Source organism: Lissotriton vulgaris, chromosome 8, assembly GCF_964263255.1.
Source record: "Lissotriton vulgaris chromosome 8, aLisVul1.2, whole genome shotgun sequence".
Classification (NCBI taxonomy): domain Eukaryota; kingdom Metazoa; phylum Chordata; class Amphibia; order Caudata; family Salamandridae; genus Lissotriton; species Lissotriton vulgaris.
The window spans coordinates 303,460,778-303,485,418 of NC_141696.1; positions in this window are offsets into that span (position 1 = coordinate 303,460,778).

The following is a 24,641-nucleotide window of genomic DNA, read 5'->3' on the forward strand; positions in this document are numbered from 1 at the left end:
ACCTCATTTCCCATAAGGACTTTGATCTCTTTCGTATTAACCTCTGACTGAAGTGTTAAAGCTTTCACCGAGGTTTCCAACTTAGAAGTCCTGATGGCTATTTCATCGAGCTTCTTTTCTAGACTGTCACAAGCAAATCTAATCTCTTTTTGGTTAGACTCAGATATTTCGAATCTGTTTCTAACTTCAGTAGTTAATTGTTGGATTAGATCAGTGACTAACTGGCGATGTGATTGGGGCTGGGCCTGGGATTGGTGCTGGCGTTGCTTCTCTTCAATTGAGCTCATTTCTCCCCCATCTTTAATAAACACAGGTTAGTCTTCAAAAGATATTGACTGTGTCTGAGACTGTAGCTGAGCCTGAGACTGAGCGGAATGTGACTCCATATTTCGCGGGATAAAAGGCACCTAAATTCTAACTTGGGCTTTTCCTTCTGTCGCTAGAGGATCTATTTCCTGGGGCTCAGAGATACTTGCAAGCACCTGAAATTTGATTAGGTTTATAATATCCTGTCCTCCAGGCGGCCTATTCCCAGGAAATACTAGAGCAGGATTCTTTAACAACAACGTCTTAAGTACTACTTTGAAAAAAGTCCTCAATGAAGGGGTGACCTTAAGGCTTGTTACTTGTGTCTCCACTCTCTTCCACGTCGACCTTCTCTTTTTTGGGGTCCCCCACTCTCATCTATCTGTATCTACTTGCTTCAGCAGAACAGGTTATTTTACTGCACTGTTTGTTTGGGATTTATTTTGTATACCCCTCATTCAAATTCTTTCCTTCCCACTTCTCAATTGATACCTACTCTGCTGAGCCTTCTTCTCTACTGCCCCTTCCACCCTTCCCAGGAGTTGGGATGCCGCTATATTTGACTGCACCACCCCACAGCAAGGACACGGTTTCGACAATAGTGTGCATGCCTTCTGTCAGCATTATTATTTGATTTTTTATACAGGCATAGCCTCCCGTTTGGTCTCTGATCCTCGGGAGCCTCCTCGACTGCGTCCTAAGCGGCCGCCATGTTTTCCCACCGGAAGAGTGTTTGTTGCAATGAAGGTGCTTCTGTGCCAACTGGACAATTGTGAACCCCTGAGTAGGGAAGAAAAAAAAGCAACCTCCTTCCACTGCCCACTGTGCCCGGCCCTGGTTCCCATGGAATTGTTGGCCAAATACAGAACTAATTTAGTCAGTGTAAAATACATCAGCTGTTTGAGCTGAAGAAGCTAGACTGATGCTGAGCACTCACTGTTCCAAGTTCTCCTAGTGGTTAATTAAAAGAGTAGGAAAGTCGTTTTGCTTGAATGTTTCTGCTTTTGGGTCAAGTCGAAGTCTTGCGCTGTCCATTCATATGAATTGTTGTATTCTTGTAATGAATAGATAAATAAAATGATAATGAAACAATATCATTTCATTTTTGACTGGCTGGCATACCTTTGTAGGGCTGGGCTGGGCCATGAAAGGGAGGGGTGGTGGGCACCCGGAAATGTGCTTTTAAGTTTGCCCAGCTGTCTTAGGCCGGCCAAACAGACATGCACAGTTCTATTTCTCCATCACAGCTGGGTTGGAGAACAGCTGCAGTCTCCCAGGCAGTGTCTGAGTGGCAGACCGGGCCGCTCTGACCAATCCTGATGCTGCTCTGGGGGAGCCTGTGCCTTCTTTTGACTGCTGAGATTGAAGTATTGAGGCAGCCGTCAGAGGCAGCGGCAGATAAAGGTACGTTTTTAATAATTATTTTACCCTAAATTCCCAGTCCTTCCCCCCAAGCCCGTCATCTGGCCCCTTCCCCCACTTTCATTTTGTTGTGGCCACCCCACTGAGGGAAAGGCGGACTTGTGAACATGATTGTGCTTTCAAAGAATTTACCTAAGGAATTCCTCTCCAGCAAAAGCATCCATGTTCTCGTTTGTTTCAGATGGGCAGCTACATGCCTGCCATTGAGGTACATGCATCGGATCTTAGTACAGATTGATACTAGGATTAGGTTAAAGAGGGCTTTGCAGATACTAAAGAGAGCTGCACTTAACATATGCCAGGAAGAGAAACTGGCTGATAGGTACTATTTTTTTAAGTTTATTGCGACCAATATCTAAGGTATTTTTGTTTTAATTTTTCTTTTCCTTTGGAAATATAACCTTGGCGATTTTTTAAGTACTAAGTATTTTTATCATGTATCAATCTGACCCTTTGAATCCTTCCCTTAAACTCGAATCACTGAAATGTGCAGAAAACTAAGCTTTCTTTGATTGTAGGTTCAAAGAACATCTAACATTGTTGGGCTCCTGAAGGCAATGATTCTTACTAAAGGTTTTCAAGTCCTTGATAATGCCTCCTGACTATTTCCGATCTACAACATAAAGGAAAATCCCATGCCATTGTTGGACAGTAAAGTGTATGGAGTTTAAAGGTCACAGTCATGGTTAAGGCAAAATAATTGATTTTGTGCTTGTTCCAGTGAAGCACACGAGATGTGAGAGGGAAACGGCTTAGTTCGTAGAAGCAGAGAAGCTCTTGTGGAAAGAGGCAGGGAGGGGAAACACATATTTATTTCAATAAAGGCTCAAGCTTTGCCCTAAAGAAAAACATTCTGAGAGCTCTCTTCATTTCAAGTGGGCAAGCTGAAAGGACAAACTGAAGATGTGTTCACAAAGTTTACAAACCTCACCAAGTTCCGTGGGAAGATTAGATAACTTAATAGGAGAAAGGGAACAATATTTTACTAACATGCTAAGATTTTTCAGTCTAATTTAGTACTATTAATTTACTAGTTCATGAACACTGTCACGTAATTCTGAGCCCCAGTGCATTAAGAAGGTACACCAATTGTAAATTAGCACCTCCATACACACACACACACTTTGCCTTCTGGTTTTTTAAAGATTCCAAAAGTATTACTGTCTTTATTTGTGAGTAATTGCATAATTCTAAACATGTGTGAAAGTTGAAGAAATTGATGTACATAGACAGCATTCATTTCCCTTCTTCTCCCACTTCTCTCCCCGTGAACACCATGAATGCCATAGACTATTGACCGTATCACTCCGCCAGTGGGAGCCCACACCTATATGCATATGCACAGCCATTCTGGGCACCATGGCCTTTTTACCCATTGGAATCCCCGGCTTCCCTCCTGCGCGTATCTTGCACCCCCTCTCTCATGTATAGACCATGAAACCCTTTCCCTTTGCGCGATCCTGATGTGAAAGGCAACCCTCCTGCTTGACCCAGGCATTCCCCATTTCCCTCTCGAAGAAGCATCCTTCGCCTCAGCTGACATAGCCCCCCAGCTGTATCTGACTGCCCCTGTTCTCTCATGTACAGGTCATAGGATCTCTCTCTCTCTCTCTGTGCGACTCTGACCCTGCGCGCACCCTGACCCCCCCCCCTCTCCTCACATGGGCAAGTCATAAACCTTCTTCTTCTGCAAGACCCTGTCCTTGGGAGTCACGGCCGCGCCTGACTAACACCTCCTTCCCTCCCATGAATGCCCCTCTGTTGACAAGCCTTCCTTCAGCGCTCGATTGTCCACGCGGCATGAATACCACTCCTTTGATGACCCCTTCCCCCGAGCCCGGCTGACCACACAGGTCCGAGGCCATCGCCTAAGCCGGAAGATACCATTTACTGCCCCCTTATTGTATAAGGTCCCTCTCCTTCAAAGGACCCTCTATTGATTCAAGGCCTCCCCACCCCCTGTGATATGATCAGGCGCACACATCCTAAGACTCGGCAGAACACTCAACTGCGTGATGACCCCTCCCCTCTTATCAGCAGGTCAAGGGTCCCTATTGTGAACGCATGTGGGGTAGGATTGAGACGAGGATTATAGGGATGCTTTTCCTTTGCGTCATACTGTCCTGATTGTACTCTCAAGTGTTTTGTAAGATATAAAAGCCAGAGTCTCAGCTCACTTGTTAGAGCACCTCCCGAAAGACACTGTGTTTCGTGTCCGAAATGACTGGCTCTCCTCATGAGAATTAAACTCTGTTCTTGATTCCTGCTTCCAGCGCCCGTCTCTTTATTTGGTAATTATTCAACATGGGAACTAAGAGGCGGTTTGCGCCAGCAGCCTGGGCATCGGTAGAATTATGGGCTCATTTTCCACAATTGGCGTCCCAACGCGGGGTCCATCAGTGACATAGGGTTCGGTAAGAAAGATCCAGACGAAGAAGTGAACGTCTAAAATGATCGGAGTATACCTGCCTTGAGAGGGCCCTAGCCCGGCTGCCGATCAAAAGAACTTCACCAATTCTGAAAGGACCTCTCTTGAGTGACCTATTGTCCTGACTGGAATCCCACAGGAATGCTACATGGAGTAAGAGAACAATCAGGCGCTGGAGGAGGAAGACGAAGAACTGTCCGTATGGTCCGGTCCGGGTAAGATTAAGTAGGGTGTTTTTACGCCTGATTGGTAGGGTGGTTCTATCCACCTGATTGATTGATTGATTGTATTGAAATCGGTATTTGTATACTGATATTGTATTGGTTGGTATTGGTTCATTTAGCTTTGAAGGCTACTTGACATATTGGTTCTCTTCTGGAGAACGAGACATTCTCTGTTTGCAAACAGCGACGAATAGGAACGTCGTCCCTCTTTGCAGATCGAGAAGGGTAGGTAATGCAGACTTTTGTCCCCGTTGTAATCCGTCATGCCTACTTTTCTCCCCACTGATTGTTTTGAAGTCGATTAATAATCGATTGTTGCTCTTTGAGATCTTCCCTGTCCACAAACAGAGATGAATAGGAATATTCTGTTCCCTTTATGGATAGCGAAGGGCAGGTAATGCAGACATTTGTCCCCGTTGTAATCCGTCATGCCTGTTTTTCTCCCCATTGATTGGTTGGTTGCCTGGACATTGTTGTTCCAGGAATTGTTTCGCTTGAGGTATTTTCTATTTGCAAACAACGTGAAATAGAAATATTCTGTCTAGTCTTTGCAAGTAGAAAAGGGTAGGTTATGCCCCTTTGTGAATTCGTCAGTCCTACCCACTCCCCACTGGTTGGTTATTGGGGGGTAGCTCGCATGGTCCGCCCAGGAGACTACCCTTATGGAGGACATATGCTCTCCACTCATGGGCCATTTAGTAGAAATAGACCGACTGGTCCGTCCAGGAGGCTACCCTAGTAAGTGGAAGTACATCGCTCGGTCTGTCCAGGATGATACCCTAATGAAGGAATATATGTTCCCCTTTTTGATCGATAATCTCGTTCCACCCCGGACCATTTATTGGAGGGAACTCGTCTGGTCCGTCCAGAAGTACCCCCTAGTGAAAAGGACACATAAAAATATGAAGTGATCACCGTTCCCTACTAACAGAAGACTTTAGCCCGAAACACGCTAAGGAAAAGAAAGAAAATAAAAAGAAATCAGGCTAAGTCAGTAACCCCCTGATGAGCTTTTGACTTCACCAAAAATAAGAAACATTAGAAATAGTTCGTAATAAGAAATGTAAAATGGCGAAAAGGTTTGACAGCAAAAAATAGCCACGAGGTAGCTAGGCTTCACTGCCTGTTCCTGCTCCCAACATGTCTGCCTCATTGCCCGCCACGCCCAAATAACGGTCACACGAAATAGAAACAATTCAATAGGTACCTACCCCCATTCCGGAAGCTCCCGAAGTGCAACAGGTCCGCGGTTACGCCCATCCGGAAGGCGAGGCCTCGAGGCACGAGGGGCTCGCCTGGCCACGGTCGGTAGGAGGTGATGTTGGGCAGGCGGTCCAAAGAATGACAAGGACCTCTCCATCTCTTCTCTTCTGCCGCCCTGCAGGCCGCGGGGAGAGAGGGGGCTGTCTTGCCTCGGCCACCGACCACCCCTCTCTCTCACCCGATCCGGCTTTCGTCGAAGGCCGAAGCCAAGGCGAGGATGACGGCATTTCTTTGTGCTATAATGGCCGCAACTACACCCAACGCCTGATAGTTGCAAGTAGTCCCACCACGTGTCCACCCCTGGACAGTTCCAGGTTGTCCCGCCACATGTCAAGAGAAAAGAGGGGGGGGCTGTCTTGCCTCAGCCGCCGACCACCCCCCCCCCCATCTTCAATGGCTGGCACGGCCAATATCGAAGCGACGGAGCCGAGGAACGGCGCGGGGTCGCTGGAAGGGGGAGGCGGCGCGAACGAGCCTCCCCCACCTCCCTCCAGGTGGAGGCTTCCAGCGACACCCCAATGCTCTTACTTAAAGAGGGTCAACATCAAAAAGCGGTCTTCTGCCCAGGACGGGCACACGCTCCATATCGTCTCTCCTCGACCTTGAAGATTCTATAAGAGCCGGGGGGACCCCGACCCCCCTGCATGGGTGCCCCCGCCCCCTTCACTGGGAACCACGACATCGGTGCAACTCCTGCCGGCGCCAGCCTCGGATTGGAAATGGCTAAAATGCAGCCACGGCACAGACTTGTTCAGTTCCGGAGGAACACCAGAATGACCCGGTAGGAAAATTGTTGCCGCCCTCCCCACTCTTTGACTAATGATCCATATTTGTTAGACTGTTAACCACATAGCACAAAACTTTTTGAACTGCCAACGGAAGGTTCTGGGCCAACCATGCGAGACTAGAGACACTCTGACTGTGCTGGAACTCGCCTGACCCCACCCAAAATGGCGCCGACACAAAATGAGACGTTTTGAATAAACTTTGTTGCACCCTGATTGCGCAAGCTTTTTGCCCCGAGATATATATAACGTTTTGGATAATGAAAGTAGATATGAAGGATATTGAGTATGTGCTTGGACAATGAATTGACTTAGGGTGGGTACTGATTATGAGTTGGAAAATGAATTGGTGTAATTTAGGTAATGAATGAACATTGGATAATGAATTTATGGATTTATTAAAGATGAATTACTGACATACATCATGTTTGCTCTGTAGGGGAGTTTAATACGATTTTATTGCACTGCCGCACTTTATGCAATGAACTGCCACCAGCTTTGTTCTTCCTATGTACAGTTCCAATCTGCTCCGTGGCCAGTCCACTGGGTTGTAGGCCTGTATTTATACGTCAACACTTTTTATTAAAAGTATTTTGAAAACGAAAGCATAGTTGTAGCGGTTGCATTAATGAGTTTTGAATGTATTACTACTATGAGCAACGAGAAAGTATGATGAAGGCTAAAGGTTAAAAAGGACCCGATATTTAGCAGCCACACTATGTGTCACAGGCAGCCGGAAAAGTGCTTTAGAAGCCCTAAAACGACACCACAGAAATGCCACCTGACCGCCACCCTTGTACCCGATCAAAAGGGGTTACGACCAAGTAACTCATGTAGATACGCAGATCGTCAATGATTATCTGTCTGACATTTCTGGTCCCTCTGGGCTTAAACGCCGTGATGGTAGAGAAATGCACTACGTGGAGATAGGTCGAGTATGTGGTAGGTAAAAACATTTCCGGATTATTGCATGCTGATGAGGTTTGAATATTGCCCCCCCCACCCCTTCTTTCTCCTCCCTTCTGCAGGTCACGTCGGAACCTTGGCTGATGTATGGAAGGACGATGACCGAACCGCCAATGAGAAGGGGAAGAAGGGAATATGAGCATGGTCCTTATGACAAATAAAAGTTTTTAAAAGACGTAGACTTAAACATGACTGTTCCTCCTTAGAACATAGCAACTGGGAGGATGGACTGACATAGAAACTGGACAGGTACTGAATGACGAAAAATTGACTAGAAACGACGCGTTAAATAATGTAACTGGACGTTTTGACTAGGTAGGGAAAGGACAAAGAAAAATATACGGGTAAGGGTAATCACGGCACCACCCGTCTGGGAAGTTAGAAATGTTGCTGGTGTTCAAAATGCACTGCCCCCCTTTTTCGCACTCTTATAGATGTAGCCAAGCTGTCCGACTGTTCTCCCGATCAATACTTGCCGTTGCCTCAGCCCGGAGAACTTCCCACCAAAGGAAGGAACTGAAAAATGGTTTAAAATCCAACCATGGGTAAATAGCACGACCAGGCTAATTTCTGGCCGACCAACGACTGAGGTGTAAGTATTGGCAATTGGGAACGCTGGCCGACATAACTGGCGAGAAGGAAAGGGAGGGAAGGGTAGAAAGAGCTAAGCACATAGATAAATAAGATAGTAAAGATACGTAGGATATAATGTGGATTTTGTTGGCCACCTGTTGTTTCCTGTCCTGTCGTGAATGTCTTATATATGTGTAATGCATGTGCCGTCTTCCCTGTCTGAGTTTGTGTGTGTGTAATGTACGGATTTATGTCTTCCCTCTGTCTGTATTTGCGTGTTACCTGACCCTTGCTGTTCTGTGTTGTAAGCGCACTAAATGACCTATTTTCGTACACGTCTCTCTCTCTCGCCACCCCCTTATCTCTCTCTCTCTCTCTCTCTCTCTCTCTCTCTCTCTCTCTCTCTCTACATGTCATACGTGTACCGAATGGCTCGTTTAGATTGCGGACGACTCTTACTCTCTATGAGAGTCTCCCTATTTTCTCTCCCTCTTTGTGGTAAAATTGTGCCCCACCGGCACCAGCCTGATTTGATACTTATTGAACGCGGAGGTGTTCAGCGAAATTGACCGAAATAAAAATGATTGTAACTTGCCATATTACTACCTCTCCTTTCTACAAAATGAATGAACTTGAATTGGCTGAAAAGGAAAGGACAGGTAAGACGATTAAAGTCCCCCAAATCTGGCCATTTATAGGGGAACTGTATGTCAATGGCACCTTATTTTTCCGTTCATCAGAGACGAACGCCAACGTCTAGATTGACCCCCAATGCCCAGATTGCCCCACCCCTTTGCACCCAAGCGCGAGCGCCCGAAGTATCCCCGCCCCCATTTGATAGGCCCCAGCTGCTGTCCCGGATATAAACATGATGACCATGAGTAGCTGTTGAACCTCGAGAAAACCTTGTTTTACCTGACTCTCGATGATAGCGCCCCCGCCCTGTTTGAAGAGGTTAGCCAGTTCTGAAGGGAAATGCTCCGCAATGTTGAATATGATGTAATGCACAGTTGATGGAAATATTATTTTGTCCTCACTTGAATTCTAAATGGGACGATGAATAAACCTGCCATAAACTCAGTAGGAATGCTGACACATGCACTGCTTGGTAATAGACCTCTGACTGTGACCGATGAGCATAAACTCTCAAATGCGTAGAATTGAGGGAGGAATTCATATGCGTAGATGTCTTCTTCTGCCATTTCTCTAAAACGTTGTCTTGTACCTATTCAAAGATTCACGATCACCGAAGGAGATGGGTCAGATGTGACGTACAGCCTGACTGCAGATCTTGGGACACGTATGACATCGACCAGAGGTGGAGCTGCAGAGCAACAAGATACGGGACGAGACCGCAATTTCAACGTGGAAAATGAAAAATGACGGGCCGCCTTGAAGCCCTCCGACTGCTAACCCACGTGTGCTTGGAGTCTCCGTCCGCCTTCTTTGGGCCCGATTGATGGGCCTGCCTGCTTGTTATCCTTTGCTCCCTTGGTCCCTTTTGTGTGTCCCAGGAACTCTGACCCAACTCCGCTCTCTCTCTCTCTCCTATCGACTATTTGAACCACATTCACCCTCTTTCCCACGTGACTTTTTGCCAAAGGAAAGAACTGCATCCATATGGGAATAGGGTGTTGCCACAGAACTATAGGTGCCGAGCATAAGGCGCCGCCAAACGGATTGTTTAGGGAACAGGACTGTGGTCTAACAGCAGAGGACTGACCGCACCCTGCAACGCGTAAGGATAGAACCGAGCTGGACCTATAGCTCCACCGCCGGTGCTCAACAGCGCCAACGAAAGTACCCGGATTAGAGCCTACCAGTGATGGCTCGCTGATAAAAAGACACTGTGACGAAGAGATCTTGTGTATTGAACTGAATTCCGCTCTCAACTACCTGGTCAAGACTGTTCATTGGTCACATTTTTAAGTTAGACAGATTTATGCTATGTAGTGCGTTTAATTGTCAGGAACACAACGAAATGCAATTTCCTATGTGCTGCATTCTGCCCATCACCTCGACTGTCTATGATTGTACGTCAAATGTTAGTATCGACAAAATGCTAATTCATCAGCGATGCCTGTCTATCTGTAAACCCATCGATTGCAAAAATGACTGCTGTTATGTAAAAAGGGGCGACTGTGAAAGTTGAAGAAATTGATGTACATAGACAGCATTCATTTCCCTTCTTCTCCCACTCCTCTCCCCGTGAACACCATGAATGCCATAGACTATTGACCGTATCACTCCGCCAGTGGGAGCCCACACCTATATGCATATGCACAGCCATTCTGGGCACCATGGCCTTTTTACCCATTGGAATCCCCGGCTTCCCTCCTGCGCGTATCTTGCACCCCCTCTCTCATGTATAGACCATGAAATCCTTTCCCTTTGCGCGATCCTGATGTGAAAGGCAACCCTCCTGCTTGACCCAGGCATTCCCCATTTCCCTCTCGAAGAAGCATCCTTCGCCTCAGCTGACATAGCCCCCCAGCTGTATCTGACTGCCCCTGTTCTCTCATGTACAGGTCATAGGATCTTTCTCTCTCTCTCTGTGCGACTCTGACCCTGCGCGCACCCTGACCCCCCCCTCTCCTCACATGGGCAAGTCATAAACCTTCTTCTTCTGCAAGACCCTGTCCTTGGGAGTCACGGCCGCGCCTGACTAACACCTCCTTCCCTCCCATGAATGCCCCTCTGTTGACAAGCCTTCCTTCAGCGCTCGATTGTCCACGCGGCATGAATACCACTCCTTTGATGACCCCTTCCCCCGAGCCCGGCTGACCACACAGGTCCGAGGCCATCGCCTAAGCCGGAAGATACCATTTACTGCCCCCTTATTGTATAAGGTCCCTCTCCTTCAAAGGACCCTCTATTGATTCAAGGCCTCCCCACCCCCTGTGATATGATCAGGCGCACACATCCTAAGACTCGGCAGAACACTCAACTGCGTGATGACCCCTCCCCTCTTATCAGCAGGTCAAGGGTCCCTATTGTGAACGCATGTGGGGTAGGATTGAGACGAGGATTATAGGGATGCTTTTCCTTTGCGTCATACTGTCCTGATTGTACTCTCAAGTGTTTTGTAAGATATAAAAGCCAGAGTCTCAGCTCACTTGTTAGAGCACCTCCCGAAAGACACTGTGTTTCGTGTCCGAAATGACTGGCTCTCCTCATGAGAATTAAACTCTGTTCTTGATTCCTGCTTCCAGTGCCCGTCTCTTTATTTGGTAATTATTCAACATGGGAACTAAGAGGCGGTTTGCGCCAGCAGCCTGGGCATCGGTAGAATTATGGGCTCATTTTCCACACATGTCTTTGACTGCGCTGCACATTTTTGCAATTTCCATATTGTGATATGGCACTACTGCAATCGGAATGCAGTAATAACACATTGCAACTGCGTTAACACACCTTTGCGATAGATGTGCAATAATCAGATCTCGGCAACTTTATCAAAGTTTTTGAGTGTTAATGAGACCTGGATTTTCTCGACAAGAAACTCTCTTCAATGCTCCTGTTCAATGAAATGAAATGAAAAGGGCATTTTTAGAACTTTGTCAAGTTCCGCAAGGGACTAAAAACTTGGCTTTTTCAGCAATAGGTTTTTAAAGTAAGCACTGTTTTCTTTGAACAGCCGTCCCTCCTTTTAGTCTTGTAGTTTTTCTTCTTCAGTCTTTCCCTTGGCGCCGGGAAACCCATTGCGGGTAGCTGTGCGCCTTACAAGTTTTAAATAAATAAATAAATAAATACAAGTTTTAAATAAATAAATGGCTATCCGGGGGCCTCCCAGCGCTAGGCTGACTACTGAGCCGATGGACAGAGCAGGAAGATAGGTTTAAGGGAATAGAAAGGTTTTTAGCAGTTTCCTGAAAGAGCAGTGACTGGGTTCGTTCCGGAGGTGGAGAGGCAGAGCGTTCCAAAGTCTACCTGCATTCAAGGAAAAAAGTCTGCCGGAACTTCTAGAACGTTTTATTCTGGGGGTTGCGATGAGATGAAGGTCATTTGAGCAAAGCTTTCTCCTAGCTTTGAAAGGCTAAATTATGGCTGAAATCAGGGGCGGGCCCAACCCCTGGAGGGATTTATGAACAATGCAGAGTGATTTTAAGCTAATTCGCTCTTTCACTGGCAACCACGAAGGAGGCGGAGGGCGGGTTTTGCGGAGGACAGTTTTAGAGTTCCCGTAAATAATCTAGCTGCGTAGTTCTGGATAACCTGCAGTCTATTGATTACCAAGGTGGAGGAACCCAGGTAGAGTGCATTGCCATAGTCCAGCCTGGAGAGCAGGATAGACTGGACCATGGTTATCTTGGCTTGGGGAGGGATCAGGGGGAGCACTTTCCTTGCAATTCTGATCAAGCCAAAGCAGGTTGCCAATGTCTTGCTGGTGATTCATCATATCGAAAGGCTGCGCTCAGATCTAATAGGATGATGGCTGCCGCGCCTCCAGCATCTAACAATTTCCTGCTTTCCTGCACAACCGCCAGCACAGCAGTCTCTGTGCTCTGCATAGGCCGGAAGCCTGTCTGGGAGGGGTGGAGCAGGTTGGAGGTTTCCAGGAGCTCAGAGAGTGTATGATTTACATATTTCTCAGTGATTTTGATATCCCTGGTAGAAGGGAGATAGGGCGGCAGTTGCTCAAATCTGCAGGATCAAGGTGTGGTTTCTTAAGAAGGGTCTTGGGCATTGCTTCCTTCCAGAGTGGAGGGACTACGACTGAACCAAGCATGCATTGATAGTATGGGTGATTGTGGGGCCGAAAATGGAAACAACTTTGGATAGGATGTTAATAGGCTCCTGGTCTCTTGGTGATCCACATTTTACTGTAGGCAAAAGTGTTAGGAGCGTCTCTAGGGAGAGGGGGGAGGATCGTTCCAGGTGGTGGATGGCGGAGGGGCGGTCTGCGGTGGGACGGTCACTAAAGGGTCAAAGAGTTTTTAAAATATTCTGCATTTTGTCATCGAAGAACTCAGCCTGATTTTCACAGCAAGTTCTGTGGGGTCCGCCGGGATTAGGGGACTGGGCATTTAAGAAGTATTTTTATTATGGCAAAGGTCTCTCTAGGGGAGTTGGCAGCTTGCCGGATTTTTGCCTCGTAATATGTTGCCTGAGCTTTCCTCATTTCCTCTTTATAGTTACAAATAGCTTCCCTATAAGGGCTCTTGCTTTCAGCTGCAAAGACTTTCCTCCATATTCCTTCTAAGACTTTACAACTCTGTTTCATGGTGCTGACTGAGTACCAAGGTGACCTGGTAGAGCAGTACTTTTTGGTGATCCGGACCTTGGGGAGGAAGGTGTTCAGTGAGTCACCTATCCTGCTGCAGAGATTGTTGTACATTATCACCGGGCAGGAGGTAGGCTGGGGTATGTTCTTTCCCAGTTCATGGATCCACTCCTCATGGGGGAGCTTAGACCAGGGGCGGATGAGGGTACGAGGAGGAGGAACGGGGAGAGGGCCACCAAGTAGTGATCGGACCAAGGGATAGAGATCGGGTCATTTCCATGGAGAGTTTCCAAATTGGAGAACACTGGGTCAAGGCAGTGTCCCTGGGAGTGTGTGGGAAGAACCTTTTGCACCAGCTGGATAGACGCAAGGTCCTTTGCTAGTTTAACTGCTACTGTCGAACTAGGGTCATCAAAGTGAAGATTGAAATCACAAGCATAACATTCGCGGAAATGCTGGCTAAATTGATAGTATTTTCCACCAGGGAGTTACAAAAGGCGCCTACTGTCCCCAGGGGGTGGTAGATCAAAATGCCTGAAAGTGAGAGAAGAGGGGAGAATTGTACGGAGAAGTGAACATTCTCGCATTTCAGGAGAGGGCTGCCAAGTAGGCGACAAGTGAGGTGCTCCTTGTACACAATCGCAATTCCCAAGCCTTTACCTAAGGTTCTGTCTGCTCTCTGGATCATGTACCTCTGGGGCAATGCTTGAACTATATCTGATCGGAACTGTCACTGAGCCAGGTTTCTGTTAAAAAAAGCAGCTTGGGGGAGAAATCTTGTAGAAAGAGCAAGATTTCAGTTGAGTGCTTAGGAAGGGATCTGCAGTTTAGCAGAAAAATATTAAAAACCGGACATTAGGAGGGGGGTGGATATATGTAAGGGAGAAATGTGAAGTGGCAATAAGGGAATTTTGGATTGGGGCTATCTACTCGTAAAGAATGGAGGCAGTTGGCCCTGAGGAATTTATTGCACTGCTGCAGGGGTGCACTGGAATATCTGAGGAGCCCTGAAGGAGATGGAGCAGGGAATCTGGCCCAGGGCCCCGGTCGGGCGCGGACGGGCGCAGATGGGCTTGACTTTGGCATGCCATCGGCACGCCCGCTGAGTATGTCCGCTGCGCGGTCCCATCATGGGCTTGATTTATGCGCCTCTTCCAACGCTGGGTGCATCACCTAGACCGCTGCCTCAAGCGTCTGAAGCGCTACAGCCGGACGTGGTGCACGAGACCTTCATGCCCGCCGAGCATTGAACACAGCTCGTACTGGGGGTTAGTTACTGCGTGCCACCAGCAGCAGTAAGTGCAAATCAGCAGATTGTATTTTAACTGTATACATCAGCAACATGAATTAAAAAGTGCAAACTCAGCAGTAGATTTTTAAAGCAGATTAGCCACATAAACCAACAACATTTCCTGCGTACTCGGGGGGCAGCTCTAGCCATTCCCTTGCTCTGCCACCGAGGATAAGGTAAGGTGGGCTGGTCATTGGCATGTTTGTCCTGCTGTCACCGTAAAATGTGGTCTTTTCATTTAAAAAGGCAGCATGGACCATGCTGAGCAGTGCTCATCTTTGGGATATCCTACTCTAGCCAGTCTGCCTCCAACATCACCAGTTTCGACCTGGTTCAGGTGTTATTGATGCGCTTTCCTGTTACTGGAACAGCTTTCATTCTCAACACTCTTCAGTTCTTAACTTACCTCTTTCCTTTGAAGCAAAAAATGTCAAAATATTTATGGTGAATGTTGTTTTTTAAGGTAACATATAGGTTACACCTGGCCCTTTTGACAGGTTTACCTCCAGTCATTTTTCCTTTTGCTTCCTATTTTTCTGACCCTGTTTTTGTTGACTATAGGATACTGGGTACTTTACCACTCCTGATTAGTGCTAAATTGCAAATGCTCTCTGTATAAATTGTGACAATGATTGATTATCCATGATTGGCATATTTGATTTACTGGTAAGTCCCTAGTAAAGTGTGCGGTGTGTGCCAGGGCCTGTAAATCAAAGGCTATTAGTGGGCTTGCAGGACTGGTTGTGAAACAGACATGAGAAGCCCTGTAATTGTATCCCAAACCTAGCACTATAAGGATCCAGCTATCTGATCAGCTGGCAGCAACAATATTTTTGTTCCAGTGATCATAACAGGATTTTAGGCACTGAAGCCTGTAGCATGAAAAAAAATAAGGATGAATACAAAGGGTTGTCTTGATTAGGGATGTGAGACTTGAAAACTTGTACTGGGGCAAGGGATAACTATATATAGAGACTGGCTTTGGTTTTATGTCAGAATCTATTTCAAACATTTCTAGAACCCACATTAGGGGGTCGATTCCGATTTGGGAAACTAATCCGTACGACGATTCGTATTCGTAGCTCTTTCCGTACAAATTCGTACAAATTCGTCCGAATTGCGTAGTACGATCCGTAGGAAAAAAAAATACTTCTGAATCTTTGTGAACCGTACTAAAAGCAAGGGAAAATCGGTACAATACGGACCCTCACGGTGAACCGTATGAATCGTAAACTTGCTGTACGACCCGACAAGTGCGATCCGGACCGGGGGAACTAGAATGTGATTCATACGAAAAATGTATTAGCAATTCATACGGAGAACCACACAATCACAAATGCACCGTACCCCTGCAATCATGGGGTATGCACCGTACACCTATGCACCTAACTCCTACGCACCGTACACCTATGCACCATACGCCTACACACTGTACACCTATGCACCGTATGCCTAAGCACCATACCTCTACGCACCGTACCCCTGCAAACATGGGGTATACTCGTGTACCCGGGGGGTCCGTTTCGTACGCAGTTCGACTCGAAATCTGCTTTTACGGACGATTTGGTCTCCCAAATAAAAAGAGTCGTACGGAGTGTTGACGTGATGAATCGTACCTGCTGGGTCATAAAAAGTTGCTTCAATCCGTACGGACATCGCGTACTGCGTGTTCCGAATGCTATTTGTACGGATTTTTGAGTTGTATGGTCTTTTGTATGATTCGTACGGAGATTTGCTTTGGGTACGGTTCGTACTTCATCGTACGTTCGGGGATGTTTACCGAATCGGAATCGGCCCCTAGGTGTGCTCAGCCTTTACCTAGTTTAACGTAGGTCAACACTGCTACTCCAAAATGTTGTGATTTGCAAAGGATGCACCATATTATGTTAAAAAATTAACAATTGCCTCAGAGAATTGCGGTATTTTCATTTTATGGATTTATATGCGTACACTCTATGGTGTAAATTACCTTTGTGTTATCAGTTATGTCAGTGATGTCATCAGCCACATCACCCAACATGAAATGAGCGACACAACACGCACGGTCACAAGCATTATACAGCAGGGAATACGAGATAGCCAGCCCAGCAAACGCGGACCTTGGCATCTCAGTATTTTTTAGTTTTTTAAACTAGATGTTAGTTTTCATATTATTTCAACATCCAACTACAACATTGCTTTAACCCTTGCTTTTCTCAGTTAAAAAAATATGATAGGTTGACCCTAGAGACTGTAGTTCTGGTTAGGTGATAGTTTCCATTAGAAATATGTTATTTGATTTGCTTAACTGAGGCACTGTTTAAAGAATCTGCACAAACATTTCTAGTTAAATGACTTGTTTCAACACATAAAGAAGCGTTTCGTAATTATATGTTCAGAGCGTAGGAGATGGGTAAAGAGTTGCTTTTTTCGTTGTAAATCTTATAGAAAACATTGCTCTCTGCCAAACTTGGCATGGAGCTAAATATTTATTAAAAATAGTGCCTTTTCCCGCTTTTACTGCAAATCCATTCAGTAGCATTAGATATCGAAGGAGGTTCCAGGCCCACCTTCCAGTGTTCATTCTATAGATATCAATAATTAATTTGCCTACTCTTCAAAGATTGCCAAACTTTCCAGGACAAGGCACTTAAAAGAATGGAGAGAATTTTTTTCCTGCTTGTGGTATTACATTCTCAATGCCCACTACTAAGTTCTTCTTGATTGCTATTGCGTAAGCTTAACATAATGCATTAACTGATGAAGTGAGCGTAAGCATTGAAAAATTATGAAGAAATGGCTAAGAATCACTATAATCCTCAGGATGAATGGAACAATTACTCTTGCCATAAAAGCATTCATTGAGAGTTGGAGATTCTGCATCTGTACTCCTTATGGTTCATCAGCTGGTGAATTGATAAAAAGCAATATTAGAGGTCCCACCCACTTGGCAGAAATGTCACAGCAGCTGCTGCTAGCAAATCTGCTTGGATGCATATACATACTTCTGATCACAAGACTACTGATGCCAGCAATTCAAACCTTCTGGTGACAGAAAGTGAACATATAGAAGTGCCTGACATCTGATGTACAGGTCAGGCATAGAGGGGTTTGCGGCTCTAGGTTCATGATCATGAAACTTAGTAGGGAGGGATCAACAGAGGATTCAAGGACATTGATCTGATGCGCTGGAAGCAATATTTGTATTGCCGTGGTAATTCCATGATTTCAGGCACTGAAGCCTGTAACATAAAAAAGTGAAGGATGAATATATGGGGCGTCTAGATCAAGAATGTGAGACTTGATAACTTGTCCTGATTTGGAGACTTGTTTTTTTTAACAGGTTCATCTTTGCATTCAGGTCCTGATTTAGTTGGTACTGAGAAGTTACATATTGTACCCAATCACCTCAGACTGATGCAGATTCCCTTATGAAGAAAGTGATAAGGCCCAATAGCTATGTAACTGAAGGATGTATTTGAACACAACTTGAGGAAAAATAGGAAAACTGTAATGCAATGGTTCTTGACACTCCTTATTTTCAGGAAACATTCTATTAACTATGTCTGAAAAGTTGCAACAAAAATATAGTTCTATCTTCTTTCCATTTATTTCAATTATTCCAGAGTCAGAACTCCACACTACTAAATACCATTTAAAAATGTCTTTGATCCTAAAACTTTTTATCTTGTTCAAACTCAGCTTTTAAACTTGCTTTCCATTGAAACACAATCAACTTCCAAGGTGTCCACAACTTCTAACATCAAGGTCACGGCTGCAGCAACAGAAAATCTCAAATGTCTGGCAAGGGTCCTGCAGAATTGTTGTTTATATTCAAGCAGTTATGTGCAGTACTTTCTACAGAGACACAAAGCCTTTTTCCAAGTAGCACCCAAGTGCTGGGAGAAATGCCAGCCTTTACTTCCCTTAAATAAAATCCGCACATATGAGTTTGGAGTATAACACTCCCAGTATAATCAGACACCTAAAGGTAAGCTACAGACCATTGCATTTTTCCTTATTGTAGTTGGGAGTAACTTAATAAAGGAAATTTGCATATTATTCCACCTCAATGTTTTCATATAAAATATTAGTTGTGGGGTTTTGATATATGTCTGACAGATATTTAATCTACCCTTCTGTTGGTATTACTCCATTGTATCTGCTGCCTGTCAGGTACCTTCCACCTTGATCCTGGTGGAGCTTTTTAACAGAAGGAGGTGGCACGAGGAGAAATTCTGCACAACATAATCTGCTTTGGAGTGAGACATAGTTGATGAAAGAGAGGTGGGGACGGTGAAACCTTCCCCTAAGACTATGAAAAATATTCCAATATGCAGCATGCAACTTACTGATATCACCTGATTTTGTACAGGAGGATGTGTCTTGTTGCTTTTCTGCCTTTATGACAGTGCATTATGCTTGATAAAAGTCAATGTACTCATGCACTCGCACAGGAAATGGACTTTCAAACAACACCACTGTCAAGCTAAAGATGAAAGTCTGTTCTCTTTCATCTTCCAGGGAGAGGAACACACATTCCTATGAATTCTCCAAAGTAACATTTACTGGCCTTTCCTTATCTTCTTTTAAGGCATTCAATGCCTGATTGTAGCTCCTACTAGTATAACTACAATTAACCTTTCAGTGCCTCCTGATGCCAGCCAAGGACTTCCTTCAATAGTTTTTACTTCTTTGACTGCTTCTGCCTTAACCTATTCCACACTACAGCAACTCAAACAGATTACTGTGTAAACTGTAAAGGACATTGTTTACATTGTTGAAAAAGAGATTTTCAGTGACCACACAGTGCAGTTGCAAAAATATGAAGGGTTCATTTAGGACCTGGTGAGCGGGAGCAGTGTTATTGCTCTCCAAATTTGTTGTTTTACAGCTCTTTTTGACTTGGTGTAAAATTGGAATTTTAAAGGAAGAGCCTTAGATAACTTGGCTATTAGAGCTTCTGAACAAGTGGCCCAACCACCACTGTCCCCTCACCCTATTGATATTTTTTCCCCACCAGGTTGCACTATGCAAGACATATAGGTCATATGTAGGGAATTCGCACAGTAGTTCCCTATGTGCAGGGAGAAAACACTTTACATATCAGGTCAATTTTTTCTTTTCTCACACTATCAGGGTTTGCTTCTTGAAAACAAAAGGTCATTGCAGAGCTCTCACAACAAACATACTGCTATATAGGAAAGTTCAGTACGTTCAATTGAGCAGCCAGACTGGCAGGTCTGGTGAAGGCACTGAGATTTCTGCCTGTGTAGTTGATGTGTCTAAATTAGGCAGGGGATCCTTCACCAGGAGAACATAGGTGACGTCCTCCCCTGACTTAGTGGGATTCCGGGCAGCCCACCATGGTTTAAATGACACTGTAATTGATTAATCTGATCATGGGACTGTGGAAGAATAAGAGGGTCTACGCCAGAGGGGAGTCCTTAAAGTGAGGCTATAGGCAAATACATTACAAATAGATATTGCAAGATGTATTTGTTACCTAAGGTGACAAGGCAGAGTCTCCAGTGTACTCTCTTTCCTCCTCCTCAGAATCTTTGGGGAAGGATAAGATATTAATATTGACACCTGGACAATTTATGCTTAAAGGGTGGAAATAGCCAAACAAAGCATGTGTTTCTAGGTGCTGGACAAAAATGTAATTATTGCTTCCGTTATTTGTTGATTTCATTACAGTTGCCTTTTACAATGCCTGTCCCAGGCATGGGTGACTTAAAAACCTGGATCTGGTAAGGCATACTAACAGAACTCATGATGGATGCTTATAGGCAGCTATCTGAGCAGATCACAGGGGAATGCAATGATATATGATTGGAATGAGGTTTTCCAGGCTTCAGAGGATCAGATCAAACACAATTTACTGCAAGGGGAACCCTGGATCTCCTTGCTAACAGTGCCATGGCTATGCTTTTGTAGGGGGAACAAAGATGGTGGAGTGGAAGTTATTCAACCCTTTGACTAGTTATAAAGTCATATAAAGAACTTTGTCCCATCATTGGCTTCACAGATGTAAATAGATTTGGTGTATCACTTCCATTCACTCTGGACAACCTACAGAGTAGCATACAAATTGTCTTTCTATGGCACTATGGGCCAGATGTAAGTAAGTATATTTTACCGATTCATAAATACCGAATTTTACCGATTCGGTATTTGTGAATCGGTAAAATAGAAGGGGGGAGATGTAGATAGAATCGGTAATTGAATTACCGATTCTGTAAGAATCGGTATTTACCGAATCGGTAAATACCGATTCGGTAATGCCCATTGATTCCTATGGGCATTGAAGCCCATAGGAATCAAAGGGCATTACCGAATCGGTATTTACCGATTCAGTAAATACCGAATTTTGCAAGGGTGCAGGGGTGTCACTTTGACACCCTCTAGCACCCCAAATTGAGGCATGTGTGACATGTGGCACACAGACATGCCCTAAGGGCATGTCTGTCTGTCACATGCCATAGGTGTGCATGCACACATGTGCATGCACACCTGGAATCGGTATTTTACCACCCAAATGGATTGGGTGGTAAAATACCGATTCGGTAAGGCCTGTGGGACTCAGAAGAGTCCCACCTACATCTCAAAATTACCAAATCGGTAAAAATACCGATTCGGTATTTTACCGATTCGGTAAATTTACAGATTCGGTAAATTTACCGAATCTGTAAAATTGGGCCCCTACATGCCAAATTGTAAATACCGGTCGGTAACGGCCGAAATCAGCCGTTACCAACCGGTATTTCGGCTCCTACATCTGGCCCTATGTGATGTAATTAGATATTCAGGACATGCATATGTTGTGCATACCTACCAACAGTTTGTTTAATTATTTTTTCAGATGGACCTTGTTGTGTACTGGTCCTATATTTTAGTCCGCAGTTATTAACTGTGGAATTTACCTATGTACTAAACAAGATCATCAGGATCCTTCACAGAAAGTAAGTTCACTTACACCCTTTGCAGACCACTGGCTTGTGCCTGAATAATTCCATTGAATTTAAAAAATACATAGCATATGTGAGCCCTCTTTCACAGTTATGGGTGCCTAGTAAACTGTTTCAAGAATTCATGAGACTCATATGAAGGTAGGGATTACCTTTCAGCTCATCAAAAAAGGAACCTTGGAGGAACCTCATCCTGCGTCCTATAATTGAGGTGTTTTTGGGTCCCGGATCAATATAGATATGATCCAGCATGAAGAGCTTTCAGTTGTGGATCCTGGCTCCGAATTGAGTTAGTCAGCACTAAGTGTAGTTTCTGCCTGAATTCTCTTAGAGTGATCTGACTAAAACGCGATTTGAAAGTGAGCAGCATCAGTTGTGGCTTAAAAGCTTTTTATGACAATGCCATCCGTATGGCCAAATGAGAAAAATAAAGTTTAAACACATCTTATCCCTCAACTTTTATTGTATAATTTTCCTTAGCTGTCAACTCAATCAAAACATTTCTAATGGTCCTGGATCTAGAATTTGCTTAATATGCATGTACCCAATTCTCACGTAAAAATATTGGACATGCATAAAAGATTGAATTTGAAAAACAAGCCACGCTGGTAAGTGACGTCAATATAACTTTCCCTGTGTCAGGTAAACTCCATGGAAAGGTCAAATTACAAGGGAAGTGCATGTTGTAAATTGATAATGATTAGCAAAACCAATGTCCACAAGGAACTCATTTATCTAATAGATGCAGATTCTGCAAGACACGGTATGGCTTCCGTGAATAAATCAAAGGCTGAAATAATAGGTAGAATACGACCTTAATTCAATTAACATAATTATCAAATAATCAATTAATAACAATTAATTAACAATTAATAAAAATGTATTACCAATTAATAAGTAATTAACAATACATTAATTATCAATACACATCAATACACATAAATAAAAATAAATATTTAGTTAATTACAATTAAATTACTTCCCACCCTATTCCCCTATAAACCCACAACCCGCTCCGAATAATACATTAATACAATTGATGTAATTATCAATTAATCACATAATAAAAATTAATTACCAATAATAAAAATGTATTACCAATTCATAATTAATGGACAATAAATGAATTATCAATACAAATAAATAAAAATAATTATTTACTTAATTAAAATTAAATTACTTCCCACCCTACTCCCCTATAAACCCACTACAAAACTAAAACGCAAAATTAAATTAAAAATAATTAATAATTCTGAAAAATGTATATTTAATTTACTATAATTAAATTACTTCCCACCCTATTCCCCTATAAACCCACAACCCACTATGGAATTAAATTACTAAAAAATAAATAACATAAAATTCATTACTTTAAAAAAATTAAACATACATTACAAAAATAATATACACTTTTAATACAAATAATAACATACAAAACACTTAATTTTTTCTGATATTATTACAAATTCGATATATTTTAATGCCTATATTATGTGCTTCGATATTTTGACAATCGATATTACTTACCTGGATTTTGATATTATTAACCACTATATTATGTCCATTCGATATAATGTCCATTCTATATTTTGAATTCAATATTTTGTCCATTCTATTTGTTTTTTCCTCAATATTTTGTCTAGCTACCCATATTGTTTTAAGAAATTCTCTAGCAAGATAAACTCACCTAGTTGAAAACAGTCACGCACCATAATGATACCAGCTGTCAACCATTCTGATATTTGATGTCTCGTAAATGGAGAGATGGGATCCCTATGTGGCAATCCTATCAGCGGTAGGTCTGGAGAGGGGACCTAGATGCTTGCCAGAGGCGTCTCTGCCAACATTGCTGTGCCACTCAATCAATTCATGAAGCTTTATTTGGTGCATATAAAATGACCATAAAAGCACAACAAAAGAATCATACATAAGATAAAAATACATCAAGTTTCAGGGCAAAGAACAACAGAACATTACAGACGTGGTTCTTAAAAACACATACTTTTCCTAACATTTATACATTGGGTTTAAAACGTCACAGTAAAAAAACAGATATCGATAGATTTCAAGTTAAAAATTAAATTCATTGCCTGGTTAACTGTGCGTACGCCATATTTTACAAACATAGGTTTCGGATAGATAGGCAGTACGGAAATTCATATACAGTTTTCAAAAAAGTAAAAAGTGCAGAGTGCTCTGTTTAGATACGCCCTCATACATACATGGCCCTAGTGGGTGTCTCTTAAGATTCGGCAGGGCCACTAAGTGATGTGCTACTCCAAACCTTAGTCTGGTCAGCACAAACTTGTGGGATGGCCTTGTCACCCAAACCAAATAGTTGGGGGAACCTCCAGAGTAGAGATATCTATTATAAAACATAACAGTAGATAAGGATCCATAGGCTAAGGCCCGATTCCTTGTTGTAAAAGCCACAAATGTAGTTTTAAGCTCTGTTTTGGGTATCTGGGATGCTGCACTTGGATCAATCAAGACATTTAAATTGAAAATCTCCGAAAAACAAACGACAATATATTTTAACCAGGGTATATTTAGATGTTTATCCAGCGAGATACAGTCCTCAATAATTGATCTGTTAAAAGATTTTCTTCCTGGAGCCAAATTGACCGCCAAATCATAAGGGCCTCAGGGAAAACAGATCAAATAGAAAATTGGAATACAGTTCCCGGTGGATTAGCTCAGTGGGATCAGGGGTTGGTAAACACAGGAGCTTCTTAAAAAATGAGTTTTCATCCTGCTGCAAGTGATGGTCACTTCTGTGACCCCACACTCCTGCCCCGTAGAGAGCAATTGTAACACATCTTGCTTGATAAATCTTAAGCATATCCCTGGTGCGTCGGTCCCCCACCTTTGCAGCAAATCTAAATACACCATGAGCACTTTTAGCCATTTTAATGCGAATATTACTGAATTCATTGGACCATTTTCTATCCTTGGAAAAGGTTATACCAAGGTAACAAAACTTATCTACTTGTTGCACCTTTTCTTGATCTATAAAAAAGGCATTTGAAAATGTACTTTTGACCCCACACGTCATGGTGTGTGTTTTCCCCTATTGATAATCAGTTTTCTGTCTTTGATAAAGACAGAAAATCCATCAAGCAGACGCTGTAGTCCTAAAGGAGTTCTAGAGAGCAAAACAGCGTCATCGGCGTATAATAACACCGGGACTGGTACACCTTTAATCTGGG